This window comes from Diadema antillarum, unplaced genomic scaffold (genome assembly GCF_040938485.1).
Source record: "Diadema antillarum isolate AM-2024a unplaced genomic scaffold, OU_Dant_1.0 scf00000091, whole genome shotgun sequence".
NCBI classification, from domain to species: Eukaryota; Metazoa; Echinodermata; class Echinoidea; order Diadematoida; family Diadematidae; genus Diadema; species Diadema antillarum.
Window position 1 is genome coordinate 358,305 of NW_027270980.1, and position 12,035 is coordinate 370,339.

Below are 12,035 nucleotides of genomic sequence, written 5' to 3' on the forward strand. Positions count from 1 at the left end.
GTATGATGCTGGCTGTCTCCAGTTGACTTTGCGTGTATTAATTGGTACTTTTCCAACAACAACATTCAGTTGGATTAATTAGGAAAGGTACTGGGTACATTGTACATTGTAGAATTACATTTATAAACAAGTGACGACATCCGTTATGAAAAATAACACACACACACACAAATGCCTTGCCTTCATCACAGGCAGAAACATAGTTATTTCCCCCTTTATGATCACCGTTTATTTCCAACTTCGAAACATGAACGTTAATCTGTGTGGAGCTCAAAACTGTGTATGAGCATGGAGGAAAAGGGTCTCATTTCTGTTGTTTCTTATTTTTCATAGGTTGACAAACGTCATTGTCAACTATTAAGCGCAGGCAGCAACAGTTAGGTCAATATCCTTGGAGGACACTGCCCTATATACTTGATTCAGCCACGTGCAAAAAAAAATGCTTAAAAAAGTAAACAAAAAACAAAAAAAGAACAAAAACACAAAAACAAAAATCGCCTCTAAATGAATGAGAATTCCTTGTGACCTGTGTAAAAGAAGCCATCCGTCAGGAATTGAAAAAAAAAACAACCACAACAGCGCAGAGGGCAGAGAAAAACCATCGACTTTCCTTTCCTTTCCTTACAGATAGCACGTTAGCACGCAATTATCTGGGTGTATATCTAATAGTGTGTACTCGATTGGGTGTGCCACACCAGTAAGCCACACCTTTCAAACTCGCATGGGACATTCGAAGGGAGCCCGGGATATATTCCGCGGATGGAATTTAAGCCCATCGCAGAAAAGTTAAGGGCCAATCGGTCCGGGGAGAATATCAGAGGACAGGAGAAGGAGTAATCAAAGAACGGGGAAAAAAGAGAGTGTCAACAAGTTTGTACTACGCATGCGCTTTCGCATATTATCTTTGAAAAAGTTATAATCTACTAAACCTATTTTCCTCGCCTAATTGTGTATTGTAGATGTATGTATGCAGGTACGTATGCATGACGGTAGGAATATATACTGAGTATATATATATATATATATATATATATATAAGACCTACACTATATGATTTCATGACATTTGCTCTTGAGACAACTTCCCCCGTGGAATATCGGCACGCTATGCCAAAGATAAATGAAACCCATAAAGCCTAACCCTTATTCTAATCTTCACACCAACTAAACCTAAAACCCTATCATAACCCTAACCCCAACCCCAAGTCCTTGGAGAAAATAAGATCGGGGCAATGTGTCATCATAGATGTACGTATGCATATATATATATATATATATATATATATATATATATGTAACATAATTACTTCCTATTCATACAAATTATTTATGCTTTCGTAAACGCATCATAATTGTACAAGCTCTTGGAGGCTGACCGATTGCCAAGGAGTGGCAGTTAATCAACTGTCCTTTTCAATCTATCACGCCTTCTTTTCTGCAAATTTCTTCGTAATTCAAACTTTTGTACAGCAACGCATTTTTTTTTTTATTATCATTAAACCCTCCGAGCAGTCACGATAAAAACGGAAACGTAATGAGCGATGGTTCAATTTATGCATACCGAAGGAGGGTGCTCCCTCAAAGAGGTCCTCACCGGCAGTGACTCTTCTTTTCTTTCTCCACCTCCTCCTCCTCCTCTCACTTCTTTCTCTTTAAACAGCCATCAAATCCAAAGCACGAAATTCTTGTTGCCATGCCACCACTATATTCATGGATGTCGCGGAGACGGGGAAATGCGTTCTGCCGGTTCTCGTTCGTCAAAATTGAATTTGTAAGAGAAATGCTAATCGCCGCGCCTGCTCTAATTTCACCAATTTCGCGGGAATCAGTCTCGACTTTTATGCAACACACGCCTTGATCAAGGGATGCCTTGCTCCTTTGCTACGTGCAATTATGCCTAGCCACTGTCAAGACGCATGGATTCCATGTGTAATCATTACCTATTAAAGTGCTAGGCAAACTACCTAACCAAATTACGCACCCGTTCCAATCAGTGGAGCGATCAATCGCCAATCCCTGTAATCGATCGAAATCCATCTCCTCCCCTGCCCCTTCCCCAGACGTCAGTTCTGATCGATCAACTGGATATTTCGTATCTATTGCTTGCCGTTTAAAGCTACTGATTATTACTATCACTGACAAAAAAAAAAAGTTCATCAGAGAACATTGCTCAAGACGTTCGTGACACAAATGAACTTCATTTCATTATTTAGTCTAACAGCCCATGTCGGAAACACACATGCAAAGAGTATTCCTTTAATTCCATAGAAACCTTACTCTCTTTGGAGGATAACCTTTGGAAGCAAAGAACGCCACCTGCCGCACAAATTAAGGTATAACTGATACGCAAGTAAACTTACTTTATTACGTGGGTCAACCAGCAAAGGCAGAGTCAATAATGTGAAACTGTGCTAAATATGCGTTGATCAAGACGCTGTGCTCTTCTGGCTGTAACAAATCGCAGTTTTATACCGTAACATTGCTGGAGGGATGATGATATTTCAAGTTTTTCAAAATAAGTGAAGTAGTACATTGTAAAAACATCGGTGTTAGATTTAACACCACGGGTGTTAAATCTAACATCGATCAAACTTCAATAAAGGACCACACCCACAGGTGTTGAAAATGCACTGTGATGGTGTTGAAATGTGTTCACCTGACACTTCGTGGTGTTAATTTGACACTGTACTGGTGTTAATTCAAAAATGACACCACATGGTGTTGATTTGATATTTGTTGGTGTTAATATCAATGGTTTAACACCCGTCCAGCTTCAATAAGAGACCACACCAGCTGGTCTTACTTTGGTGTAAATTTATTTTCACATTTTTTCAAAAATCTAGTATTTTAATGTAAAATTCTTGATCGTCTTGTTTAAATTAAAAAGCAACAAAAATTGCAGTTACTAAGAAACTCTTCAAAAAAACAGTTTAAAATTTGGAAATGACACCCGGAGGTGTTAATTTAACACCAGAAATGAGCACCGAAAATTTAACACCAGCTCGGTGTTCACTATTTAACACCGGACTTTTTGCAGTGTAGATCTAGTGGATGATACTTAGAGAGGAGATTATGAGTTGGATTACTGGCCCGTGTCTCCGTCTTTCAAAAATAGAGAGGATGATTGCCCCATTATGACCAAGGTGTGAAACTTGACACATCTTTGCGTAATAATAATGGCAATTAGACTCTCAGGCAGCTACAAAGTTTAAATATGTCATAGATTTGGTGGTGGTGATGATGGTGAACATAATGGCTCTTAACATTATGCCAACTCCCTTATCATTGCGATCAGATTTAGTAAAAGTAGTAGCATAGATTACTTTCATCATCACTATACGATTATCATAAGCACCGTCATTATCATTATCATCATCATTATTGTCAAAGGCATTATTTACCATTTGCAGGAGAAACAAACACCCAACTTTAGTGTTTCAAAATAGTTCTAAGATGTGAGTTAGGGATAGAAACAACCAACGTAAAAATTTTATAATCAATGTTAAGTATTGTGAAATTCACAAAATGTGAACAATAGTTATAATAAAATTGTTTCTTTGGAATAAACCGTCTACAGTTATGGTTAATAGAGAAAATATCTCCTTATATTTGAGGATTTATTGCGAAATTTTTATCTGGTAGGATGTTCTGTGATACAACTGACCTATACATATGCATCAAAATGAGATAACTCAAACATTTTTAAATCACTGCTCCCAATGGTAAACAATACCTTTAACATTATCATAACCACTATAAGATCATCACCATCTTTGCTACATCCTTCTTATCCAACTATCTTTTTAAATCTTTTTTCAAAGTCAATTTGGATTACGCAATCTTCTGTTTCACATCGTGTCAAAAGTTTGGACTGAATTATATTTACTGTCGATTAAAATCACTCTTTCGCACCTATCGGCAGCCATTATACATTGCAATGCTGCTTGATGTATCATCCCGTACCCTGATAGGTCAGGAAAAAGATGGAGGTTTCATGTGTGAGAGCGTCACAACCCACGCACGTAACAGATACCTGCTTCATTCCTCGCCAGAGAGTAGGGTGCAAACAAGCTGAAGTGGTCCGCCCCAAATTATAGACAGGGTATCGAGCGGGAGGTGACGACCCCTCCTGGTCTGACCCAGGTGTCTGCAAATAGTACCTAGATGGTATCAACAGGTGGGCACATTATCCCATAAAACATGCAGGAAGAAGACTCATCTCATCAGTCACTATTAAAGGCTTTGTTTACCATTAGGAGCAATGATTTAAAACAAAATGTTGAAGTTATCATATTTGATGCATAGATTGTGTAGGTCAGTTGTATCACAAAACATCCTATACATTAAAACAGTTTCGCAATAAAGCCTAAAATATCAGGAGATACAGTTTAACTATTTTTCTCAATAAACAATAACTGTAGACTGTTTATTCTAGAAACAAGTTTATTATAACTGTTTTTTTATTTATAATTTTTCACATTTTGTATATATAACAATACTTAACATTGATTACACTAATTAACGTTTTTGCATTGATTGTTTCTATCCCTAACGTGGAGTGATTTGCGTGCGTATCAATAAACAAGTGTGGAGCCTGTGGAGTTGTATCATTTATGCAAATATGTGTATGTGTTTATGAAAACCTACATAATCTGTTCACATCGTGGTATTCAAATGCATATTATAGATACGGTCATGTTGGTTTCTTTTTCGTATGTACTTTGCCGTTCATTTTTCCGTTGTGGGAATGATATCAGTCAAACAACTACCCTTGGACAACACTTAATATGTTTGTCACTACAACAGTACAAGAACGACATGAACCACACCTTAAAGTGTATCTTTGGCCAAAAAATATTTTTTGATATGTGTAAGAGCTACATTTCAGTAACCTATTACACCAAGAATCAGAAGAAAAAAAATGTTCAATATTAGCAAAGAAAAATACATTTAAAGTTATAAACATACCACTAAATGGGTCTGAAAAGAAGACTATAACTTTGCTATTGTTCCCAGGCTGCCTAATCTCTTGCTGGTTCCTTAATCCCTTGCTGGCTCCTGAGAACAAAAGAAAGTTGATAGTCTTTCCTTTCAGACTCACTGATTTAGTTCTTATTTTCTATATCAAAAATATACTTTTTCTTCATTTATATGTAACTTTTTTCCTGATTGTTGGTGCAACAAATTACTAAAATACATCTCTTTCACATATCAAAAAAATATTTTTTGACCAAAGATACACTTTAAAAAGCATTCCGCTGTAATGCCAAGGAGTAGAAGCTCATTACACTCTACATGAGAAAATTCAACAGCTAACCAGCTACAGATTTGTTAAAGCAAAAAGCCAGAAGAATGCGTAAAAGATTGTAGAGTCGGGTTGAATAAAGGTTTGGCTATATACATCACCTCTCTTGTACCAGAAAATGTTTATATTTTTTTCTACTCACTTGGAAAAAAAAATGAATATCTAACATGTCTTGGAATTATGCATATTCGTACGGTTTGATGTCTGTCTTTGCGGTGTCACTGACATCCCCCAATACACACACACACACACGCACACACACACATGCACACACACACACACAATCAAAAAAGGAGATTGCGAGGCTATGTAAATCTGGGATAATCTCATGTTCGCGACATTCTCTTTTTCCCTTGTCCGGGTGGTGGCTAGGGTATTGGTTGTGCTCAAATCCAGCTCTGTACATCATGACATGCATACATAACCCGAAACAAAACAAAACAAAAGAAAAAAAAGAAGCAAAGACTCCAGAAGGAAGAAGAGACGGAAAGAATGGTGGGCGGACAAGCGGTAAGGTTGTGGTAGAGGGTAGGGGGGGAGAGGAGGGGGATGTGGAGAGGGAGAGAGAGAGAGAGAGAGAGAGAGAGAGAGAGAGAGTGAGGAAGAGATACGGGAAGAAGAGAGATGGGAAACGTGACATTTGAAGCTAGGACTCTGGCGAGGCGAGCCCTGGCGCAATGACGCAGTTTCGCGCCGTCATCAGACTCACAAATCGTCGTACGTTGTGCTCCGACCATATCATGTCTTCACTAATCAGCGAGGGAAAAATGGAAATGGCCGGGTCATCAAATCCGACCACGTTTGCAGATAGATTTAAAAAGAAAAAGAAGAAGGAAGAGGAGAAGGAGAAGGAGAAGCTTTAGAGGAAAAAAAAAACTGTCAACTGCGTAAATTTCATTACTTGCGGCTGGGGCTCTCTTAACATCGTGACATGAGGAGTTTGTAAGCCGCTTTGGAGGAGATGTTTTGCCCCCAGGTGCCACGACATGATGGCTTTCTTCCGTATGTGGGACAAGTTCCTTTTGAATAATATCAGGGCCTGATTGCCACTGGAGACGCAGTGTTCAGTACTTTCATGTCGAAAACATACTTGAAGACATTTCAAATGCTTATAATTGTAGTCAAGATGATGCAATATATCAATGAATGCATGTTGTTATACATAAACATCTCTGCGATTTGTACTGCTTTTCATGTGCATTTGTATACAGCATATAAAAGCACATACCGTGTCTATGTATAATTTAGTAATTTTACAAATGCATGTCATTATTACACATATACATACAGATGTACTCAACTCACGCACACACAAACACACACACACACAACAAACACACACATTATATATATTCATGTGTGTGTGTATGTGTGTGTAATCATGTAAGCCACTCATGTGCGGTCTAGTTTTCGTTGTGTTCTTTACATGTGTTTTCCAATAATACCATGTGACAATGGGTTCGCAATTGACAAATTTGACTACAACTGATTTTTTTTCCAAGCTAATTTTCTTTAAATCAACCTTCTATCAAAATTAATATATTACAATACATTCCGTTTCTGTACGCGTATGATTCTAGTATACCTAGTGCGATACTCGTTCATGATATTCTATAATAACAACGTTAACTCGTCTAAATTGTAATCATTTCCTCACGAAATGCGCTTGTGTTCTTTTTGGGGAAATATCAATACTTCCTAGCACTTCACTCTCATTTCCATTTGTGCTTGTGTTTGTGTTTGAGTGGGTGTATGTGTGTGTGTGTGTGTCTGTGTGTGTGTCTGTGTGTGTGTCTGTGCGTGTATGCGTGTTTATGCGAGCGTGTGTTTGTGTGTGTCTGTGTCTGTGTCGGTGTCTTGTGGATGGGCTGCACCTTGCTATTCGAGTACATCTAACCTCAATCACGACAGAGCCGCGAAAAACTATCCAGATCAATATGCGCTTGAATTATCAACATCCGTCTAGGGTAAGGGGCGAGGAAGAAAAAAAAGGGCAAATAAAATCTTGAGAAAAGCTTGGTGTCGAATTTTACCTGTTTTGATTGCCTTCAGCGATAAAATGTTATAACACATGCTCAAGTAACCTCACACATCACGCAACGTATTGATCCGTTTGTTCATCTTCCTGACTTACAGGCACATCTTCCCTCCTTCCTTTTATTCCCGGAGCTAACAGAAAATCGTTTCTTCTAAGCATTGTTGTTGTTGCTTTTTTTTTGTCTTTCTTTCTTTCTTCCATTCCAGCAGCCCAGGCGAGAGCAATGCTGTTATCCTCGTTTCGTTTTCCCCCCCCTTACGTTTGGATTTACGCAGTATTTACGTAGGAACCTAAACACACACTGCTAATTGAATCGAAGCTAAACAGTCATTACATAACGGTGATTGACTGGGAAATAGCAAACAGTGAAATGTCTTGGAAGAGGGCATCCAAAAGCTTTTTTCTGTCATTTCATGGAAGAGAAAAAGAAAAAGTACCGAAAAAATGGTTGCAGAACTTGAGAGAGCCTGCACGGCAGAGTGACTGTGTGTAAATCATGTGTTTGAATGTCCCTGATTAAGTACGAAACAAAAAGGAAGGTTTTGAATTTCTTTGAAGATTAATGATACTAAAAACATGGCCTTTGGTAGCCTCGGCTGTGTACGCTCTGTTCTGTGGAGGAGGAGGAGGAGGGGGGGGGGGGGGGGGGGGGGGGGGGGGGGAGGATTGGAGAATGGAACGCGCCGTGCAGGATTCGATCTCGTTTAAAAATCCAGTGCTATACCAGCACACCTCAGCCGGTGCTACCCGTTGCAGAATATTTATATCATTATAATTATGAGATGAAACTATTGCGACTTTTGAACGAATGAAAACATAGTATGGGGGAAAATGCAATTCACCATGCGAGATTATTTCGTGGGTGCTCAGAAACATCGAACATAACCACAAGGTAATTATCAGGGCGAATATTGTGCTGTCATTGTAACAGGTGTCATCTCCACAATTTCTAAGGAATGCGTAGTCAGGCAGGTGTGTTGAGGAACTGTTTAGCTAACGCCATTTGCTCTGATTGATCGCTGATTACCAACGCAACACTTAGAGATATAACACTGAATACCACAACGTGTGAAAATATAGATAAACAATACGTTATTACAGACAAATGTCCAGTACCTGTTGTTTTTCTGTCATTTCTGTTCTCTGTTCTCTATTTATAAGAGATTATTGATTATTGATCATTCAAGATTAGCACGAAAATAACATTGTTTTTATCGTTGTCTGAACTGAAACGTTTTCCTCCCAGAAGCTCCGGCTGTTGTAAACATTCATTGATTCATTCCAAAAATGTATTCAGGCATAGTCGGCACGCCAAATATTTTCATAATACCCAGGGTTGGAGTACACACATCGAGGGTGCTTCCATGGCAACGGACTTCTGCCAATACTTTCCAGCGGCTACAGCAATGTCACAACATGTATTGTCCACGTAAAGTTTGGCCCTGAAATGCGCGTATATTACAATGATGTGGAAATTGATGCGGAAGTCTCTCCTAAATAGATGAAACTTTGAAATGAAATTCAAATGCACTATTTGAGTTCAGGTGAGTTCGCTGTTTAGATGTTCCGATTCATTGTTCGGAGTCGATGGATGTATATGACATTTCAACGTGCAGGATGTTATGTACATACATGATTCATCCGATGACATTATAGTTTCTCTTATACGCATTAATGACGATGAAATATTATGAAGTTATACAATTTACAAACAAAACGGCACAAAAATCACCAAAACAAATCTAAGATGAAATATATCATTCAAAAACTAATAAAAAAAAGAGGAAATCAAAGGACACTAATAGAATTTAACTACTGGTATTCTCTATTCTAAATCAAAATTTTAATACATATTAGTACTCCCTTTCCTTATTTCGCATCTATTGATTATGATTTTGTGGACGTTACTTTGCCTATTTGCTAAAAACATCGCTCCCTGGATAATGCTGGCGGGGGGGGGGGGGGGGGGGGGGGTCGAAATGCTATTCGAAGTCAGCGAGCGGGCAAATTAAGAAAATGAATCGGAAAAATCGCAGAGTTTAAGGAATATCCAGTTATACACTGGACACTTAATGGTTAAATGACCGCTGGTGCATGCATGACTTGCCGTGCTGCGAGTCCAAGATACAGCCCTACCACGAAAACATGCATTTTCATGACGCTGACCTGACATTTGTTGATTTCTTTACCATCCACAGCTGCGACAGTGTGAAAACACCTGTAAATCCTATCAGCATCAAACGGACGAACGCACATGCGTTAGCATACGTATTTTGATCTAAGTAAAGAATACAATTAAAAAAGAAAATAATGCAATTCACCCCCACACACAAACAAACACACAAACACACACACACACACACACACACAATAGGTATGATTATATATATGGTTTGCATGTATCATATACGACCATGCTTTGGGCACTCAGGTAGAATAAAAACGAAAATTTAACTGAATTATGGAATTTAGAAACAAAGTTACTCTTACAGTTAATGTTTGATATAGACATCAGCATTTTCAGTAACAACGTCGTGGACACAAAAATCTCTTCAAATAGTGGGCACACATTCAGTACTACATACACCAGACGTGATGACCGCTTGTTAACGTTTAATATGTGACTTATCATGCTGAAAAGTTTCAATGTTTATGGATCATCTTGACCCTTTATGGCGCTTTGTGAAATCTAAATCTTCGTATGCCACTTTGTGTGTGTGTGTGTGTATGTGTGTGTGTGTGTGTGTGTGTGTGTGTGTGTGTGTGTGTGTGTGTGTGTGTGTGTGTGTGTGTGTGTGTGTGTGTGTGTGTGTGTGTGTGTGTGTTGTGTGTGAAGCTATTCATGCGATCAGTCATGTTCGTTGCCCTCCGGACACAGAATGCTTTCTTGCATCAATCCACTATTTGGCAAAACACGTCGTTGGGTATGCACAAGGACCCATAACCCCGTTGCATATGATGAAGACACGTATAACACACACACACACACACACACACACACACACACACACACACGCTAACAAAGAAAATAACATAGGTCTTAATAGTTCAAAAGGGCGGAAAGTAATAAGGACTCCAAATATAATGGCAACCACTGGTAATGGCATCGATTTTGCCGTGCTCTATTACAACCTAGAATGTCTATGACCTACGTCGCTCTTTCTCAAGAGCTTGAACCCAGCGTGATCTACCAGCGAATGGACGATGCATATCACGTGACCCTACCAGTGGACTGGTCGAAGGAAAAAAGATGGCAAAGTGCGCCACAACTTCCCGTTGGGAACTCGCAGAGTGCATGCTCGTCTGCACTCAGTGAGCTTCCTTGGCTCGCTGTGAAGTCGATGGTTAACAACATCACAAAATCGAACATTCTGATTTCACTGCTATTTCCAGGAGGAAAAATAGGCTTACAAATAGAAAGAAAGAGAGAGAGATAGATAAACAGAGCGAGAGAGAAAGACGAAAGAGGAAAGAAAGAAAGAAAGAAAGAAGGAAGAGAAAGGCAAAAAGATAGAGAGAAGGACAGAAATATGATTCTATTGATGCCGAGTTTAAGAGTAAGGGGTGATGTGTACTACAGTGACATACTATGACCCTCTGGCAGCAAAGTGTTTAGCTCGATATCGAGTTATAGACATAAACTCTGCAAGGCAGAAAAAGAAAAGAAAGAGAACAAAGCCCACAAAAGAACCAACTATTGCACACCACAACTAAGTATGAAAAGTATGACATAATACAGAAAGTGCGCAAACATTTTACTCAGCAGAACGGCACTGCGGCCAAAACGGCGCACAGTGGGCCAGAATGAGCTCAAAGTGCGCCAAAATTATATCCCATGGTTTCTTTTTACCCAAATTTGGTGTCTTGGGGTAATTTGGGGCGTAGAATTGATTGAACATAATTTCAAACTCATATGACGTCACTGTGATGCTGATTTTTCATTGGCTACCAAAAATCGGTCTGTAAATGACGAATGAAGCAGTGCAAATCTTAGGCTGTTTTATTTTCTTTAAAGGTTAATTTGAAAAGGGGTTCATTTATCTTTTCACATTCACTGAAACTGCTTATCTACTATCATTGAATACAAGATGCTTACATAATTGGCCACAGAAAGTGTATAAACATTCTGCGATCGAATTCATGCTACGCTGGAAGTTCCATATTATACACACGTACTGCAAAATAATACTGTTGTCCGTGTAAATTAGAATAACTTTATGATGTACGCTGTACTTTTGGGCGAATTTCTTTACTCTATTCTAGTAGGACATAAATGTAGGATATCAAATCAATCTCTCTGTTTTATAACCTTAGGCCTATGCCATATCAATTTATACAAGCGCAACACTCGAAAAACCATTTTGTCTAATTTTAATGGAAAGATAACAAATTGTGAAGTCAGTAATCAGGAGAATGAAAGGTTATGACTTAACAACTAAGAATGAGTCTGCCGTGTATGAAGGTTTACTTGAAAAAGCTATAATAAAAGATTTTTTTAATGAAAAATCTATCGGAATCACTATCATGTGAAATTATAAATTCATTCCCATTCCACAAGGATTTTTTTTTTCTCATCAGTCAGTCGTCGGAAGCATTTTTTTTTTTTTTTTTTTTTGCTTCCGGCAACCCACCTAAGTATATGGGATTACAGTCTGATGAATCCGACTTGTATTTGTCGCCTATCAGGTCAATG